The sequence below is a fragment of the Pinus tabuliformis genome, chromosome Q (genome assembly GCF_031772625.1).
Source record: "Pinus tabuliformis cultivar Carrire ecotype Pingquan chromosome Q, CPIR1, whole genome shotgun sequence".
NCBI classification, from domain to species: Eukaryota; Viridiplantae; Streptophyta; class Pinopsida; order Pinales; family Pinaceae; genus Pinus; species Pinus tabuliformis.
The window spans coordinates 1,266,114,162-1,266,135,686 of NC_142296.1; the positions used below are offsets into that span (position 1 = coordinate 1,266,114,162).

A 21,525-nucleotide genomic window follows, 5' to 3' on the forward strand; every position below is an offset into this window, starting at 1 on the left:
TGAAAATCGGGTCATTTTTTTGCTATCTCTACAAAACGGGTAACACTATCAGTTCCCGTTTCAAAGTTTACATTGTTCCAATACCATGGACCAAAAACCACCACGTCCAAAAGACATGTGCAAAAATCATGCACAAAACCATAGGTGGGTTTGCCCAACCTAACATAGGGTCCAAAACCAAAATTTTCCGGGGTGCTGCCCCGGACCCCATAAAGTGGGGTTACGGGTGCCCTTCAAACCCCCTGTTAACTACGTGGAAAGAATATAACACAACCCAACATTCTCCCACTTGTTGTTTTCTTTCCATAGGGGGGCCACAAGAGAGCTTAGTCATTTTCCCAGCCTTGCAATGCCCATTATCTCTCTACACCAAGAGAACTTCTCAACCTCACAGATTTTGTCAATGCATCTGCAGTATTCTTCAAAGTGTCCACCTTTACCAGCAACACCTTTTTGTCTCCTATCATATCCCTGACAAAGTGATACTGAACATCAATGTGCTTTGTCTTTGAATGATATGCAGGGTTCTTTGCCAAGAAAATTACACTTTGGCTGTCATAGTATATCCTTATAGCTTCCTGTACTAACCCCATACTTGAACACAATCTTTGAAACCAAACTACTTCCTTGCTTGCATGAATGGCTGCCATGTATTCTGCCTCTGTAGTTGATAGTGCCACTACAGATTGTTTCTTACTCATCCAACTGACTGCACCTCCAAATAGGTTAAACACATACCCACTTGTAGATCTTCTCTGATCCAGATCTCCAGCCCATTCTGCATCAACAAAGCCACGAATATCCAACACTCTGTCTAGTCCTGGTCTTCCTTGGTAGCACAAACCATAATCACTAGTGCCACGCAAATACTTGAAGACCTGATTCACTGCTGTTTAATGCTCCTTTTCTGGTTTTGACATAAACCTGCTCAATACTCCCACTGTATGTGTAATATCTGGTCTAGTACATACCATTGCATACATCAGGGTACCAAATGCACTTGCATATGGAACAAGGGATATGTCCTCTTCCTCTTCTTGTGTCTTGGGACATTGTTCAGTAGATAACCTCACACCTACAGGAATAGGAACCTTCACCAGTTTACTATCTTGCATATTAAACCTCTGCAGTATTGTCTCGACATAATTCCTATGGTTTAACCAGAGCTTCCTGTTTGCCCGATCTCTTTTAATTTCCATGCCCAAAATATAGTTTGCAGCACCAAGATCTTTCATGTCGAATTTGGAGGACAATTAGGTCTTCAAATCCTGGATAATTTCTTTGTCATTTCCAACCAGAAACATATTATCCACATACAAGACCAAACAAATAACACGGTCACCAATTAATTTAAAATACACTCAGTGATTTGCTTTGCTTCTGGTGAAGCCAAGTCCTCGTATAAATGTATCAAATTTCTGATACCACATCCTTGGTGATTGTTTTAACCCATACAGAGACTTCTCTAACTTGCATACCAGTTCTTTCTTACCCTTCGCTGTAAAGCCTTCAGGTTGCTTCATGTAGATTTCCTCTTCCAGATCCCCGTGAAGAAACGCTTTCTTCACATCCATCTGTTCTACCTCAAAATCAAAAGCAGTAGCAAGAGATAAAAGTAATCTAATAGAAGTTACCTTTGCAAGAGGAGAAAAAATATCACCAAAATCAATTCCCGGCACCTGGGAATAACCTTTTGATACCAACTGAGCTTTGTATTTCTCCACTTTTCCTTCTGCATTTGTCTTCTTTTTGAACACCCATTTTCTGCCAATGGGTTTCCTTCTAGCTGGCAACTCCACCAGATCCCAAGCCTCATTTTTGTGCAAAGATGCCATTTCATCAACCATGGCCTTTTTCCAAAGTTTTCCATCCTCTGAATGTACTGCTTCCTTCACAGTTTTGGGATCATCGTCAGTAATAGATAAAGCAAAATTTGAACAGAAAGCAGATGGACTATACCTTTCAGGTTACCTTCTTTCTCGAACTGATCTTCTCACAGCTGGAGTTTGTGGCTCTTCATCTTCTGATTCGTCCTCTACTGTAGAGTCTGATTCTTCCTCCTTTGGCTCAAATTCTATCTTCTCAGGTTCCTTTCGTTGGACTTCATATTTAATAACATTTTTCACCTTTTTGAACACCACATCTCGGTTGTACACAACCTTCCGTGTGACTGGGTTCCAAAGCTTATAACCCTTTAAACCATCTTTATACCCAATAAAGATGCACTTTTCAGATTTACTATCCAACTTGATTCGTTTCTCCTTTGGAACATGTACATATAGATCACATCCAAATACCCTCAGATGTGAAAGAGAGGGTTTCTTACCAGTCCATACCTCTTGTGGAGTCTTATCCTCCAACGCTGATGAAGGTGACCTATTGACCAGATAACATGCAGTATCCACCGCCTCTACCCAGAATTCCTGTCATAACTCGGCACCACTGAGCATGCTTCTTGCCCTTTCCATCAACGTCTTATTCATTCTTTCTGCAACTCCATTTTGCTGAGGTGTATATGGAGTAGTCTTCTGCCGTGCTATACCACACTTACAGGATTCTTCAAATTCCTTACTGCAAAACTCTCGACCGTTATCTGTCCTCAACACCTTTATCTTCTTCTCTGTCTAGTTTTCCACCAGAGCCTTAAATTCTTTAAACCTGTCAAAGACTTCAGATTTCTTCTTAAGGAAATATATCCATGTATTCCTTGAGAAGTCATTTATAAATGATACATATTACACAGACTTACCTAGTGATGGAACCTTCACAGGTCCAAACACATCACTATGCACAAGTTCTAATATCTGTTTCGCCCTCGTACTACCAGAGGGGAAACTCACCCGATTCTGCTTCCCATAAACACAGTTTTGACAAAAATCAAAATCTAGAGAGCTATTACTCATACCTTCTACCATACCTTTACCATGAAGTATGCCAAGGCCCTTTTTCTCTAATATGTCCAAGCCTTTGATGCCACAACATGGTCTTCTCTCCAGAGATCTCTAGATTTTTTGCTCCACTTTCAGGAACAACAGAACTATTGCACCCATCAATAACAGTGCTACCTTGTAGCTTGTACATAGTTCCAATCTGAACTCCCCGCATCAATACCAGTGCTCCTCGAACCTTCTTGCAGGTATCCTTCTCGAACACTGTTTTTACACCTGAATCATTGAGCTTGCTAATAGAAATCAGATTTCTGGCTAATGCAGGAATATGTAGAACACCTGGAAGCGTTCTAAACCTTCCACCTTGCAACTTCAACTTTACTTTTCCATGACCAACGATTCTAGTCTTCCTATCATCCCCCAAGAAGACATCACCACCATCATATTTCTCATACTCGCAGAACCACTCTCTATGGGGAGTGAAGTGAAAGGATGCACTTGAGTCAATCAACCATGCCTCATGATCTACATGTGTACTTGAAGAAGCCAAGTACACATCCCCACCTTCATCTGAGGTGGTTTTCGCCTCTGCAAAAGGAGCCTCATTAGATCCCTTTCCTTTTTTAGGAGCTTTAGATTTACAGTCCCTTTCATAGTGCCCTTCCTTTCCACATTTCCAGCACACCACATTTACAGGTTTTCTTGGAGATTTAGATCTCCCACTTGATGACTTATTTTTGTTTCTTTTTTGGGTCCACCCTCATACAGACAAGGCATCACCATTTTGTCTCTCCATAGTTTTCTGTCTCATCTCCTCCATCAGCAAGGATGAGACTATTTCATCAGGTCTATAGCCTTATGCAACGTCATCTACAAAATTCTCTCGACTTTTATGGTAAATCAACTTATACCAATCCTCCAGGATCTAGTCTCCCTGGAGCAAACTAGCTTTGTCAAGGGTTGCCAAATCCTAGACGACATAGTCAGAGCTCAAGAAGCCATCAACTCCCTTAAAAGCCTTAGATCAAAAGGTATGATGCTTAAGTTGGATTTATCTAAATCCTATGACTGCCTGAGCTGGACGTACCTTTTGCGTATCCTGTAAGCCTTTGGTTTTGACCCCCACTGGATCCAGTGGATTTCCTCCCTTATATCCACCCTAGTGTTCTCTATCCTCAATGGATCTCCCACTCAAACCTTCAATGCCTCTCGGGGGCTTCTACAAGGAGACTCAATATACCCTTCTTGTTTATGTTAGCAGTATAAGGTCTGGTGAGATATGTCAAAGCGAAGGCTCAAGATTGGAAATTTAAAGGACTGCACATGTGGGGGAATGATCTCTCCTTAACACATCAATAGTTTGTTGATGACATCATGGTGTTCTACCAAGCTACCCTTAGAGAGGAAAGCTCTGTTATGAAACCAACTCAAGAAAAGATAGAAAAAATAGATCAACGCCTTAGAATTCAGCCTCTTCGAGGGGGCCACCTCCTTTACATTACATAAATGAACAATTCTTGGATGATACAAATGAAAAGATCTCCTTTCTATATATAGGAGTCTAAGGGGTCATAACATAATCAAAGCCGACATAACAATAATAATGTAAGGGCACAATAATAACAATAGTGGGCTTCTATGGGGCATAATAGTAACAATATGGGCACTACATGGGTACATCAATATAATAAGTGGGTTGTACTAATAACAATAAGGGGTTACACTAGTAGTATAGGGGCCTAACATGCCCCTCTCCTTCAAAAAGCGTTGTCCTCAACGCTTGAGTATTCTTGATGCTTATGTATAAAATTCTTGTCCTCCCATGTGGAATCTTCAGCAGGTAAGTTCTTCCACTTGATGAGATACTCTGAAATTGATCGATTTCGTAGCTGTCGGGTTCTTGTTTATGTGACTGCTCCAGGTTCCAATATGATTTTTCCTTCCTCTTCAATTTCTGGCAATATTGTTTGAATTGGGATCTTTTGCAACTTTTGAATAAGTGGCCATACTTATTTGTCCTTCTTCCATTCATCCCTTGCTTCGTTTATCCAATTTGGTTGGATAATAGAAATAGCACAAAACAATGCTTCCACATCCTCATCCTTGAAGAGTCTTCCCATTCGGTAAGGTCGCCATTTTTTAAGTGCATGTAGTATTGCCAACATTTCCTTCTCATAAATAGCTTGCTTGAGATGTAGCAGTAAAAATACCCAATCCCCTACATCAAAACATTTTTCACTACGATGTTGATCTACCTGTTGTTTCATTTGATTTGGCACCGAAGTGACGTTATCCTTTAAAATTTGGAGAACTTGTTGTTGATGCTCAATGTGATCTTTCACTGCTTGAACCTTTTTCTTCTTGATATGTCCTTCTATCTCTAGAGTTTGAGGAGTGGTAATTTCTTCCAATCCTTTACAAGATATGGTCAGATTCATTTCTTGATGCTCGATGTGATCTTGCACTTCTTGAACATTTTTCTTCTTTATATGTGCTTCTATCTTGATAGTTTGAGGAGTGGTAATTTCGACCAATGAATTACAAGATATGGTTGGATTCATTTCTTCTTTCTCGATGTGATCTTTCACTTCTTGCACCTTTTTCTTCTTAATATGTCCTTCTATCTTGAGAGTTTGAGGAGTGGTAATTCTTGCCAATGCTTTACAAGATATGGTCTGATTCATTTCTTCTTTCTCTGGGGCGGGGTCCCGGCGTATAGCTTCTTCTTTTGATGTTTCTTGATCCTTTTCTTCCTCCTCTTCATATTCTATGTAAAATAATTTCTTCTCAGCACACTTATGACCTTTAGTGCATTTGCTATCACAATTGTAACAAAGCCCTTTTTCTCTTTTTTCTTCCAATTGTTGTGGTGTAACCCTTGTAGGTTGTGGAAGGCTAGGAAAAACAACCTTTCCATCTTTATAGTTGTGAGGGGTATGCTTCTTGGTTTCCATAATTTTGCTTTCCACTATGTCACCAATCCCTTTTACTCTTTCCAATTGTTGTGGTGTTGCTCTAAAGAAGGTGTTGCCCTTTGTATCCTCATAATGTGCTACCATTTCCTCCATGAAAATTGACCACGTAACAAGTTGTTTACGAGAACAAAGTCCTTCATACCATAAAAATTGATCTGGTTCTAAATATGAAGATGCAATACATACCTTTGTAACAGTTGTACACCATGTAGATCAAAATATTGCTCCATCTGAAGTATCCAATTTACCGGATCCTTGCCATCAAACTTCCTCATCTTGCTTTTTCTTGATTTTAGGAGCTCGATCTTGAAACGAATGTAACTCTGTACTTTCAGATCTTTAAGTTCTGAAATTGCGATCTGTAATAGCCCTCTGTGTCCTCTTCCAATGCCACCAGTCTAATCCAAATTGGATTCTCCAAGAAAGAGTTATGCACAATCTCCCAAAATGCCCTGATTATAGATCTCTCCAGAAGAGCGAACTTGTATGAAGTGCCACATGTCACTGTTTCGACCTTTGGATCTGAAAAATTTATAAAAGAAACTACAGTCCGTCCTCTTTTTGTACCTTCTTACGAAATTTCAATCTGATCCCTAGAGAGAAAGTTATGACTATTTTCCCCAGGTCACCTGTTTTGAATGTAATTCAGGATTCTGCAAAAAGACCAACTTCCTCAGATCATATCTCCGCAAATATCGCGCGAAAAGATCTGAAATTTGGACCCACGATTCAGCGTGATTTTTTCTCAAATGGGTTTTTTTTGTGACATCTGAAACGTCACAGAAAAAAACGTTATAGCGAAAATGCCATGATGACCTATTTGGAGCAGCGAAACCCTAGAATCCAAAGCTCTGATACCAAATGTTATGAAACCAGCTCGAGAAAAGATAGAAAAGATATATCAACACCTTCGAATTCAGCCTCTTCGAGGGGGCAACCTCCTTTACATTACATAAATGAACAATTCTTGGAATACAAATGAAAAGGCCTCCTTTCTATATATAGGAGTCTAAGGGGTCATAACATAATCAAAGCTGACATAACAATAATAATGTAAGGGCACAATAATAACAATAGTGGGCTTCTATGGGGCACAATAGTAACAATATGGGCACTACATGGGTACATCAATATAGTAAGTGGGTTGTACTAATAAAAATAAGCGGTTACAGTAGTAGTATAGGGGCCTAACAAGGTCCCTCCTATCCATCCTTCAAGACTTCATGAATGCCTCCGAAACTCAGATTAATAAAGAAAAATCATATTTTTTTCTTTGATACTATTGTTCAGTCACAAACTTTCCTAGCTAGAAATATGGGCTTTTGAATAGGCACCCTTCCTTCAAAATATTTGGGTATTCCCCTTAGCTTCAACTCCCTCATATTTTCAAATTGGAAGGCTCTTCTCGACTGACTACAAGGCTGCCTACAGAACTGGACCTTCTGGGCCCTCAATATGATGAGTAGAGTCATCCTTCTAAAAGTAGTGCTACAATCGATCCCCATCTACCATCTCCCAGGTCTTGCCGCGTCAAAACGACATGCACTGAAATGAAAAATATATTCAAGAAATTTCTTTGGCAAGGGGCACAAAAAGCTAAGAAATGGGCCCTCCTATCATGGAATTGGCTAACCAAGTCCAAGATGGTAGGGGGTCTAGGTCTCAAGGATCCCCATACTCTAAACTAGGTCATGGTAGAAAAGCTATGGTGGAGATGGATCTAGGGAGGAAACAACCTATGGAAGCTAATATGGGAAAGGAAATACATAATGCCAACATCTATGGAAGGGAGACTGGTAACACAAGAAATAATAAGGGGATCGACAATATGGGACCTAGCAGTAGAAAACCAAGTTTTGATATGGAACGACAATTTTTGGGAGATCACGGGGAGACAAAGTAATGTTCTGGCAGGATGCATGGCAATAGAGGAAAAAACTATTTAGTCGACAGGACCTTATGAAGATATTCCTATTTACAAACCGACCAACAAACCTGACTGTGAATAAATTCTGGGATGCAGATGACAGATCCACCTGGAAAGAGTGGAAAAGGAGACAACATTGGCCCAATATGCTAGATTACCCCCAATAGGCAACATATGATAAGGAGTTCAATTCCAGAATACTAATAATTTTCGAAGGCACAAATATCATGAGATGGGGATACAATAATAAAGGCATGTTTACAATACAGGAGGGATATCAATTGAAGCGAGAACACCAACAATAGAAGTTTCTACCCATCTCGGGTAGAATATGGATGGGGTAGTTATGGCCAAATGTAGCCTTCTTCCTCTGGTTGGTTCACCATGGACAAGCCCTTATGTGGGACCAATTACAAAAAGAGGAGTTCAAGGTCCTTTAGTATGCAGTATGTGCGAGGAACAAATGGAAACGATGGAGCACCTCCTAAACTCATGCCCCTTTAGAAACCAACTATGGCAGAATCATGAAACCTTCTTTGGCCATTCAAACCCAACAATGGAAAATTGGAGGAAGGGAATATATAAGAGCCCCATTTTGAATAGAGCCTCGGATATTTCCATAGGATTTCTCCTTTGGGCAGTGCGGAAAAAAAAGGAATCAAAGGGTCTTCAAAGACGAAAAACAAATTGTAACGGATGAGAATATTATCAATCAAAACATCCACAAAACCATTTTGGCAGAGAATTAGTATCCAGAGGACTGGGAAGCCCCACCTCAGGAAGGTTGTATCCTAGAAATACTCAACATTTCTCTGCAAATGCTAATACCCAATTCATGGAAACTAAAAACCCCTTCCGTTCAATCCCCCTCACACTTTACATGCCCTTCAGAGGAATTCATAAAATTTAATTTTGATGGAGTGTCCAAAGGAAATCCCACTGAGGCTGGATTTAGAGGTATATTCAAAGATCACCAGGGCAGGGTAGTCCGGTTGTTCGCACCAAACTGTGGAATTGCGAGCAATAACGAGGTAGAATTCAATGCAATCAAACATGGAGTGTTAATTGCAAGAACGGAAAGAATACAAAAACTGGTTGATGAAGGTGACTCCAACTTGGGGATAGATACTTTAATAAAGCTACAACAAGGAACACACTGGGAAAAAATAAGCAAGAGTTGGAGAACAATGAGGTTAGTTCAGGAAATATGAGATATCATCCATGACATAGCATACCTCATCCTGATACATGTACGCCGCTCAAGGAATGTTGTAGCCGATTTTCTGTCAAACTGGGGATGCAGTAACCCGGGAAAGAATTTGGACATCTTCGGGAATGGGACAAACCAGGTAGAAGGAATGGAGGCTCTAATGGAGATTTTGGGAAAAGATATGGACGAAAGTCAGGGACCCCGATTGGGGTGCGATGGGATGTGAGACCCATGCGTGGACCGTTGCCATGCATAAAGTGCTGGGGAGTAGGGCAGGTGGGAAGCCCACCCAACATCCCCACATGTGTAAGTCAATAAAGATCTAGAGAGATTGGCAACAAGTGGTAGTCACATTGGGAAGAAAAATGACAAAGGAGGGAATAAAAGTGAGAAAGGTGGTGAGGGTTGTCATTTTATGCATGAATGGTCTATGGTGGAGCTTGCTTGTAGGGGTAGAGATCGATATCAGGGTGGTGTAATTCACCTGCAGGAGTAGAGACCGGTGCCATCAGCAGGGCGATGCCAGTAGAGCTTCAACTAGACAAGGTCACTGGTACATATTTCAGGCCTTCGTTGTTCTGGAAATAGAGACTATGCTATAAGAAAGGAGGCTAGATTGGCAAGGATGGGTGATGTTTCCTTATGTTTCTGGTAGAATTTGGTTGAGTTTACTACTGTTGATGTTCGAAATTTCAATTTCAGTGTTATATGACAATTTGTTGGCTCAAAGGGGCATGCATGGAGGGTTTGGGTCTGCTCTCGACATTCGGGTTGCAAATTTTTTTCTTGCACCCTTTAAATCTAGGTGTCTGAGACCTAGACGAGACTGAGGCAGTTCTGAGAGCCTACGGTTGGCTAGAAAATTTCTGGGCTAGAGAAGAAAGAATGGGGAGTCTAGGGTTCATATTACCAGTATGTTTGTTCAATTTTTTATAGTTTGATCTTCGGGTAAACTTCTGGTCCAACAGGGTAGGAATGGGGAGTTGAGGCCCCCAAAAAACTGGTGTGTCTGGAAATTTTGCCATAGCTCGGTCTCCCAAAAAACCCTTGGCCCATTGGGGCATGAATGGGGATTTGAGGGACCTTAATACCTGTGCGTCTGCCAATTCCGTTACGACGTGGTTTAATTCTTGGAGCTAGAGGGCTGGGTGGGCCTTAGGTAGAATAGAGAGACGAAGGGAGGGAATGCAGTCAAGTTTGGGCAAACACTTTACCAGTATGTCCATCAATACCATTATGGTCGGGCCTTCCGATAATTTTCTAGTTTAGAGGGGAATGAATGGGGAGTTAAGGTCACCAAACACCGAGGAGTCCGTTAATTTAGCCAAGGTCTGGTCTCCAAACAAAACCCTATCCGAAAGGGGCATGAATCTTAACGTATCCCAATACTTGTGCATTTTTCAATTCTGTTATGGCGGGACTTAATTCTTGGAGCCAGAGGACTGGATGGACCTGGGGGAGAATAGAGACTTAGAGGGAGGGAATTCACCTAATTCTTGGCACCGAGAGAATGAAGGAAAATGATGAGGGGGTTGGGGGGAAATTGGGTTTCACTCCTCAGACCAGGAAACACGACACAATAACTACATTACATAAGGAATGGATGGATGGAAATACCGACATTTGGATGTTTGTTTTTAATTCTTCTGCATACATTACTCTTTTAGGTTTGTCTAAATTACTTCTCCCTTCGACTTTGACACTTCTACTCCATGCCAAGGCAAGAGCTCGGGAGGTTCCGCGGTTAGAGAAAATTCTGGTTGAAGGCAGCATGGTGAAGGCAGAGGTGGGGCCGAGGAAAAGAGGGTGTTGCTGCAATTGTAACAAAACAACAACAAAGGGAAAACACCGCTGGCCTTGACTAGCAAGACCCAGTGGAAGAGAGGCAGGAAAACCGAGACATCCAGGTAGGAGAACATGCAAAACCTCATGCATGCTTACAATGGGGGAACCCCAACACAGGTGAAGTCCCTAATTTTTTCATGGGAAGCAGAATTGAACGCCAAGGCTGTGGCAGAGTCGCCTCCAACAGGGGATTGGGAACCCCTACTTTTGGACCCTAGACACACCAGAGGTAGGAAAACTCTCTTCAAACATTCAATCCAACTCCACTAGGTCATGAAGAATTTATTGGCAAAAGCAATGACAACTACCAAGAATTTGGAGGATCCGTTGCAAACCCAGCAAAAGGGGCCTGGCCTAAAATATATTCAGTAAGAGATCCAAGTGGTACATGTGGAACAGTTCCTCCAAAATATCTGCCTTAGCCACATGGAAAAACAACTACAAAGCCTGCAACAGAACGAAATGTCAGGGTCGAGTGCAAAGGACCCATCTCCCATAGAATTGTCAGATGATTGTGTCAAGAGGTTATGAACCTCCTGAAAGCTTTTTGATGTTTTTGTCACAATGAGATGGTCGGATAACATTTACATTGTTAGTAGTAAGTTTAAAAAAATAGTAGACATAGTAGCTTATATAGGCTAGATGGACATGCTCAAACTGTTATGTTTTGGATGGCATATGATGTTGATCGGTGGCCAACAAACCTGGTTTCCTTCAGGCACGTTGAGGCCACTGGACATATATTTGTAACTTGCGTGACATATGATTAATAGAAAATAAAGTTACTGCCAAGCTTACAAAAAAAAGTTACTCAATGTAATGATGATTGTTTTATCTAAAGGTCAAGAATATAGAATAAGTAATCTGGAAATTTACACATTAATAAATTATGTAAAAAAAATTCTAAGTTACCAAGATGTTACATAAAGTAATTGAAATTTAAACAAGACAAAAATTAATTATATAATTACTTTCTACTTTTTAGTATGAAGGAGATGTGTAATTCCTTCATCACTCAATATTGCGCTGAATGTGCCATCTATAAATAATGTTGATATTACAATTTAGTGTAAAAAGTGGGGTGTATTGATTTTGTGATTAGTTAAATATATATATATATATATATATATATATATAATAAAAATATTTCAGTTTGGTCATGAATAAAATATTTTAAGGTCCATATTAAGTAATGTAGCCAATTCTATTTGACCCCTTGGGGATAGACTTTGATTAGTTTGAACCATATTCTATACTTCAAACAATTAAAATTAAAAAAATATCTTATGTTTTCATTTTTATTTTGAGAGAAATATATATTAGTATAAAATTGATATATAACATTTAAAAATATTAATAATATTTTTTTTGAGAAATACAATTTATTTAATTCTTCTAACAAGATTGATAATTTCATAAAAAGAATATATATAATTTCATAAAGAGAATATGTATATATGTGAAGAAAAAAAACAGAATGATGGCAAGTGAATTTAATTTGAGATATTTTATGAGATTGTTTATTTCTTAGGAGATGGTTTTATTCTCCATTTCTATTTATAAAATTTGAATATAAAATTGAATAAAAACTAAATCATGCACAAAGTAAAAAAACCATAAATATAGGAATTGTTTATAATGCGATTTTTTCGAGATTCTGGTGACGGAATCCGGTGGAAAAAATTGAGGTTAAATCTTGATTTGTATTATTTAAAATGGGTTTTTAACTGCATATTTGGATTCAGCGCCCTGAAAACCCCCTGAGAGGCTTTGATTGTGCAGAAACTAGCTATCAAACTTGAGATTCCAATAAATTGCTGCCGGAATTTGACGGGAAAAATCCATAAAAAAAGCTTCCAAAAAATCACATTATAAACAACTGCATAAATATATACTCATAAAACTAGTCGGAAGAATGTGCAAAATAATTTATATCATCTTATGATTGTCGTCGTCATATTCTTGAATTCAAGAAAGTCTGGAGGTCGTCATATTCTTGAATTCAAGAAAGTCTGGAGGTCATCATATTCTTGAATTCAAGAAAGTCCAAGAGGCCGTTGGAGTCTGAATCATATGTGCATATCATCTGCTGGCAAATGGCCAGCTCTTCACCCTCCACGAACCCTAAATTACAGAGCACCACTTGAAGCTCTGTGGAAGAGATGAAGCCGTCGTTATTCATATCATACACCTTGAATGCTTCCATCAAATCTGCACATCCAATTTCGCCATTGCTGAATTCACCTTCCGGTCTCTCCTCGAAAACAGAGTGACAGAGGCCAACAAATCCATCAAATGTCAAGCTACCATCTTCGCTCTCACACAATGGTATAATCAGATATTTCAAATCTTCTTCTGAAATTTCCATTCCAAGTTTTTTCAGGTAACGATTCATTTCAGTTACAGTCAACTTCTCGTCCCCATTTTCGTCTACAGTCTCAAATAGTCTGCGAAATTCAGCAATATCTATGGAAAACGCCATTGTTACTGTAAAGTGTCTGGAAAAAAATCGTGCAAACTTTCAGACATTAAAGTATCTCTGGATTGAAAACATATACGAACAAACACTCACTTTATATCGATTCTGGCTCTGTTTCGAGGTGGCTGTAGATGAAGAAAATCTGAATTCGACTCGAAATAAGACTGGAAAATTGTTGAAATAAAATTACCGAGAGGCTTCTCGATGGAATGCGCCCACTGCATGTTGGGCGGCCGCCGGCGACGCGTGTGGTGATAAATCGAAGGACCTAGTCAATAGCTTTGACAGTTCAAATATAGAGAACAATTCAATCCCTGTGGATCGTGATGTTTGGTTGAAAATATAGAATAATCGGAAGAGTCGAGATTCCAGGACAGAGAACCTTGCGAATCAAAATGTTGGAGATCCACATCATGTACGAATCCAAAAAATAGAGAGAGTGAGGTTTTGAAAAGGCAGGTGATTAAAATGTGCATAAATTATATATATATTTTTTTTCAAAGGGAGTTGGTGTGTGGTAATGTTTTAATTTAAGTTTGATTTTAGAGTTTTGGAATTTATAGGGATTTTTTTGATAATATATTTGGGTTTAATCACAATATATGTGGTTTATCTTCAAGATAAAGATAAAAAAATTAATTTATTAAAAATTTTAAATAAGCATTTCTGTTATTTAAACTTTCTGATTGGTTGATCGATTTTTTCATCTTATGAAAAATGTAAACCAACAACTTATGATATTATTAATCGGAAAGACATTATCAAGTCTCACTTTATGTTTTATTTTCATGTGCTAATTTGACAATTAAAGTTTATTTTATGAGATTTGAATTTATAATTTGATTCTAATCCGTAATTTGTATAATTAATTGGTTAGTTTAGTTTGCTTTTGAATTTAACCCTGTAATGTCTTATAAGAGAATACGTATCCTTAATCATTAGGTTTATCAAAGTGGTTTGTATAATTATTTGATTAGTCTAGTTTTTTAAAATTTAAACCTGTAATGTCTTACAAGAGAATACTTATCTTTAATCATTAGACCCATCAAAAATTCATTAAACATACATTTTAATCAACATGTAATAATGTTCTCAACCATGGAGATTTACCCCCAATTTACAATGTAGATTTTTAACTTGTAAATAGATTTTGTTACAATACTATGAGCTAATACCATGGATTATCAATACCACATGCTAACAATATTCTTAACCATGGAAATTCACCCCACTTTACCATGTAAATTCTTAAGTGTAAATAGATTTTGTTACGATTCCTTGAGCTAATACGATGACTTATCAATACCCCATACTCAATATAATATGTGTTGATATGATATTTCCTTTAATTAATTAAGAGAACATAACTAACTTGGAAATAAATATTTATCTATAAACACTACTATGAATATTTCAACATATTTCATGGAGGTTAAATCTCTACTATTCATTTTATTCACCTAAAAATCACTAACATAACTAAAATTAGAAATATTTAAATTAATTTTAATTTCTAAAATAATTATTGATTGAGTATAGTTAAAGTATAATGTTTATTTATAAAATAATCATATTTATTAATTTATTTTGTTTATTTAGGAAAGAATCATACTCTTAGAAATTTGAGTTTGCCTTATATTAAAAATTATTTATTTTAAATTTATATTTTTTAAAATAATTTTATAATTAAATTAATTATAAATTTATTTTTAAATGAAAATTTAAAATAAAAATAACGATTTTATTTAAATTAAGTATAAATTTTATTTTAAAATTAAAATTTAAAATAAAAATAACGACACACGTTTCGTTAACACTTTCATTCAATCAATTTTTACAATTGATTTAATATAGATTAATTCTCAATTTTTATTTTTTCCTTTTAACATTCTATTCCTAAACTTCCACGAAATACAGCTGGAATTTGTAAAGAATGTATTTGGTGTGTAATTTCGTGGAAGATATGACTCACGCATGTACTTGGAAAATGATGTGGAAGATAACATCTTATCCATTGACTTCGCATTTCTCTTGGACGAGGAATGAGCATGTGTTTCAATAAATGGAATTTCATGGCAATTGCGTGGAAGTTATGATAACATATTCACTTAGAAAATTATGTGTATGATTGACCTGACTTTGATGTAGGTTGTGTATTTATGGCTAGGATGTAGGTTGTGTATTTATGGTTAGGGTAAAAGGATATTAATATTAATAAAAAGAATGTTATAATAATAGTATAGTTTGTTAGTGGTTTTAAATAAAAATAAATTTCTTTTCAAATTATAACTTCAAAATGGCAATTATAGAGGATCTCTGTATTAGACTATTGAAAAATAAAAAATTTCCAAAATATTTTCAAAATTTTACGAACTTTAAATTCTATATTATTCAAACATCATGAGAAGAGGCCAAGTTACAGATGATCTCTATACTAGATTATTGAAAAATAAAAAATTTCAAAATATTCTCAATTTTACAAACTTTAAATTCCGTATTATTTAAACATCACGAGAAGAGGCCAAAATATCATCGACTAAGCCCATGTCGATATCTATCAACATTCATTTAGACTTGGGATAAGGAGCTGAGGAGAGTTGGCTAAATTTCTTGCAGAAGAAGGTTTTGAATGTTGTTGTCCTATCACAAACTAATGATCTTCTAGTTTTTATGAATGGAAGAGATTTTATCCTCTGAATTTTGCATTAGAGCTTTGTGTTCAATCGAAATTTCCATAAAATATGTCAAAATGGGTATCACTTGATTATGATTAAGCTAAAGGGCATGAATCTTTTCTTGCATTTTTTTGTAGCTAATCCTACCGTGGATCATCTAGTTCTCTAGAACCAATTTCTACCTTTATGGATATAAGGGAGTTGCTAAAGGATCCCTACTCAACTTCCATCTAGTCCAAATTTACTCTATTACCAATCCCATTTGGGGCCAGACCCCCCAAAAAAAATTAAAGACGTTGTAACAAAAACCCAAACATACTTTGTAGTGAAAAATAGATTGTCTATGGAACAAATAGCAGATTGCAAAGTATTCTCCTCTAATTTTAAATTATTTCTAGAATAACTTGGAAAGGCCTAACCTAAAACTGGTACTAAATTTTCATGTTGCATATGCCCGAAAGACCAGAAGATGTAAGCATAGAAAGCAAAGGTAAGGGATATAGACTAGAGCATATCACCACTAAAAAATTATGACATAGCACGCTTGTCCCAATAATCTCCCACTGAAGCAAGTTTCATTAGGGAGAGACTCATACTTCAATGAATTAGTTAGTAGAGAGAGGTAGGAAGGTAAGGTTTCCTGCATTGGTAAGGCCTGTAGGCTTCCACCGATGACCTTACCTTACCTGTTCTCTAGTAAAGGACCTAATTATGGAAGATTGGAATACGATAACAAAAAGAGTCCCCAAAGCTCCAAAAGTATGCTAAGTTGGAATTAGAATTAATGGCTTACAATGTTTGAGATAACAATTCTATTTTTTTCCAAACCATGATTGTCCAAATAATGCTTCCTAGAGGCATAACTCAAGAAAGAAGGAATGAACAAAAAAAAAATATCAAGACTTATTTATCTTGCAGGGAGACAAATCCCACTTGCATAGGCCCAGTCTATTAAAGGATTTGATAGGCATCAATTCCACATGAAAGTACGAGTTGAGTGCCACAAAGAACATGGGATATAAAGTGAATTTCAAATCTAAATGCACATTCTCTTGCCATACGTGTTACTACATGCTTGAAACAAAGGGAGGAGCTACCAAACAAGGCCTTCGTTGTAAATCCATGCTCTTTACTTATTTCATCACTTTATGTATAATATCTCAAATCGTCACCTTTCTCTAATCCATATCAACATAGTACAAATTTACGCAAGCCATCCTAGAGAAGTTGATGAGAACAAGGCAGGGAGGATATGTCAATTGTCCTTCCACTCTCCACTATTAGGTTTTCATATTAACCATGAATCATGTTGCAAATATGTCCTAGCTCATAAGAGTATTTGACATGACTGTAACTTTGAATTCACACTTACCTTTATGATGACTCATTTATTGTTGATCATTGTACCCATGGTAGAAAAGATAGAGGAAGAAATTAATATCATGCCCGAGAAAACCATGAAAAGTGCCTTTGTATGAAGCTCACCCTTAGCTGTAGCCACATTTCCTGTTTTTTGATGTGACATATGGGCCCTTAGGACCTTTGATTTTTGAACTTCATAAAAAAATGATCAAGGAAAGGGGAACAAAGAAACATGGCCATTAACACTTAATTCACTTACCTTCATTTTCACCCTTTTATTGTCCCTTGCATCAACTTCTTCATTATTAACCCTGAGAACATGGTAAAATTTAATGGAGAGAAATAAATGGATGATATTGATTTGGATTGGATAATTATATTATTTCTCATCCATCCCGATTCTTTCAACATGGAACAAGTGGAGGAATAATCTCATAGGAATAGTTTTACTAACATGACTTAGTTTGAAAAATTGGGATTTGAAAGCTTCTAGAAGTAGTTTGAGGTATCAAATGGTGTTTTTTTAGGGTACAAATTTTCCGCTTAAGTGAACCACCTTTTAGTTTTATTCTATACACACATAAATTTCCAACGATGTAAGAATCACCTTAATAGGAGTATGTATGCCAAAGTTATTTTGGAAGTTGATCTTCCTATTTTGACCACCATGATTCAAGAGGATGCCATGTTAGCCCCCATTATTCATGGAAAATGGACTAGCCATGTGATCATGATGAATAACACTTTAGAAGAGCCCATATTGTAACTCTAGTTAATATTTGAAGGAGTCAAACTTAACTACTAGTAGGCTATTAGGTTGTGTTATAACCAAACAACTAGGAGGAAATGAGGTTCCTTTCTATTTGTGTGCATTTATTTCGTTGATGAGAAGAGTAGCTAAGAGTGGGTAATGATAGAGAAAACATAGAGGATTTATGGATTGTAGCAACCCATGAGCCATATATATCACTTTTTCTTACTTGCATCCATTTTCCATTCAAGTAAATAGAGAAGACTGTCATCACCTTATAGTTGGGTTTTAGGTTACATCTTGTGTTAATTTGTGGTTTGTGAGTTTTATTTTGCTATACTCTAATTTATACATGTTTTATCTATTGCAACCTAACCATAACACAATAATGAATGAATCTAGACATCTAAGGAGAAATTAACCCTCATAGTGTAGATTTCAGATTTCAAGCATAATTTTATCAGATATGTTGTGATAAATTGTCTAGTAGAATATCCATGGTAGTATACAAATTAGATAATTATACATCTTCAACCTTTATTCACAATGGAGGGAATCAACTATTATATGATGAATAATAAGATTTGAATCTTCAATCATAATTATCAAAGGGACATGTTCATCTCTTGCTAGCATTAATACTTGAAACAATTCTATGTATTGTAAATAAAATATTTTAATGTCCAATTTGAGTTTAAAAATATTATAATATACACTCTAAGTTAGCACACACACACACACACACACACACACACACACACACACACACATATATATATATGAAAGAATTAAAAAAAAAATGATTTTGTAAAGAAGAGTTAGTTTCTTTTTACATTGATAATAAGTGTGATGTGTAATTCTATCAATATTGAACATGGAGTTGACATCTGATGTTTAAAAGAATGTTATTAAATAAAAAAATATATTGTAGTTAGAAAATTTTGGAGGTAAATACTGTAACCGTTTTAAAACTAGATCCACAGTTTACTTTCAAAAAATTCAAATCTAACTACATTTTGAAGAATTGTGGAAACCTACACATTCAAATGAAAAATTATTGAGAGAGAGAGAGAGAGAGAGAGAGAGAGAGAGGATTTTAATGGTTAAAACATTTTAATAGTATGTGACTAAGTATGAAGGAGATATATGTTTGAAAATTCTTATTTGGAAAACAGGTATTAGGTGCTTAAATGAGGGTAATGTGTAATTTTATAAATGCACTAGATGTCGTAGAGGATTATTAGATAAATAAGGCATTACATATAAAATTGAAACAAAAAAAATAATATTGACTCAATTAAAAAGTAACTAAAACTAATAATAAAAATGATAAATGAACCCAATTCAATTTTTTTATATTGTATTTTTTTTTTTATTAATAAGATTATAGAAAATTTATGAAGCTCTAAAAAAATCATAAATAAAAAAGCAATTTAAAAAACAAAAATAATTTTATCAATATTAAAATCAAAATTACAAAACCCTAAGCATGATAAATATTGTAATTCTTTCAAAACTTTTTTGGGAAAATAGGTACTAGGTGCTTAAATCAGGATGATGTAACCATTATTTATTTATTTATTTATTTTATTTATCAATATTGAAACCAAAATTACAAACTCTAAGTATAGGGAGATATGTGTAATTCTTTTAAAATTCTTATTTGGAAAAATAATGTTAGGTGCTACCTGCCCAAATGATGTTGATGTGTAATTTTGTAAATGCTATATATGTTGTAGTGAATGGTTAGATCAATAAAGTATTATATCTAAAATTCAATTAAAAAAAATAAATGTTGGTTATTCAATTAAAAAAGTAATTAGTAATAAAAGTAATAATACAAAATTACAAGTTAGTTGAATCATAATATGTATATCACAATGAAAAAATAAAATAATGATGATTCATATTTGTAACAATGATATTACTTTACGTTTAAATTTAGTTATTAACCATATAAATACTTGATACTTAAAACAAACTCTTATATATATATATATATATATATATATATATATATATATATATATATATATATATATATATATATATCAAGTGTTGTTGTCTTGTTGGGGTCTGACCTAGGTTCAGAGATGATTTAGCCAAACAAATCTCGGTACTACTGGCCCTTTTGGTAGCAGTCCACGGAGCGCGGACTGAGGTCTCACCTGAGGTAGTATGGGACGGTGCTAGAAACAGGTTTTCGCACCCTGGAGATGTTTGATGATTTCAAGTGGTCCACGGTTCGATCCTGTGTGCACGTCGCTACGCGCACTTACCCGTACCTCGCAGCCCGAGATGCTGTCTTTGCGCAGCCCTACCCGGGGCTCGAACAGTGTTATTACCCAAGTCCCTCCTCGCAACCGATATTAGGTGATTAACTGAGCTTAATTATATACTTTTAGTTATTCTTAACAGTATTCACAATTCAAGGAAGTGGGCGCAGTAAATAAACAATATAATTACAAGTAACATCAAACATGTAATAACTCAGAATAGATACACAATATTTAGATAGAACTTCTGTTTATTATTTTCTTCCTTCTGTTACAGACTCAACACTACCCTGTGCACTCAGCTGCGGACTCTACTAAGCCTCTGCGAACTCAATTGCAGATCCTCTTCCTACTACTATGACCCAAGACACTTAGACTCTTGCTCTACGCTTCGCTATCGTCTAGACTCCATTCGTTGGTTAACTTCCTTCGTTACTTTACAACTTAGAGCCTCGCTCTATTTTTACAATCCCATGGTCTGCAGGCCATGGGTAGGCCGACACTACATTCAAAACTTAGGGCGGACAACCCTATGACTCTAAAATACAATTCCTACTCCGCGCCCACAATTCGTGGAGTTTCTACAATAATAACATCTCAAAACTTCGGCTTTAAGCCCCAAAACATGTTGTTGAGGGATTCCATGCCCAACAGGCCCCCAACAAAAACATCATGACTCGCCCTCGAGTCACTCTATCGGCACGACGATCTTGGCATGGAGTCCCTCCAGCTGGTCCCAAACGGTATTGATGTCTGCAACACACTAAGCTGCTGCTTGCTGAACCTGCGGCATTCTCCCTTCTGAGACCTCTATAACTGAACTATTCCCATACAACCATATCGATATGTATTTATAGTCTCACATCCTTGTCTAGCTCTCTGAAGCGCGAAGACTATACTTCTGTCGGCTAGTTAGATAGCCGACCCACTTATGTAAGGCTTCAAGTGGCTACCGTTCACTTTGCCTGGGAAGGGTTCTCCATTTAATTTGATGAGTTCAACTGTGCCTCCATCTGTGACTTCCTTAACCACATATGGTCCTAGCCAATGCATTTTGAATTTGCCTGGAAAATTTTCAAACTTACTATCGTATAGCAGTACTAAGTCATTTACTTTGAATGTGCGCAACTTAATATG

The 21,525-nt window shown here is 36.5% G+C and overlaps 1 pseudogene; it reads right to left on the reverse strand.

Moving 5' to 3' along the window:
• Nucleotides 1-12,847: 12,847 nt before the first annotated feature.
• On the reverse strand, nt 12,848-13,349 carry LOC149224447 (calmodulin-like protein 3 pseudogene; annotated as a pseudogene).
• Between the last annotated feature and the right edge of the window lie 8,176 nt (nt 13,350-21,525).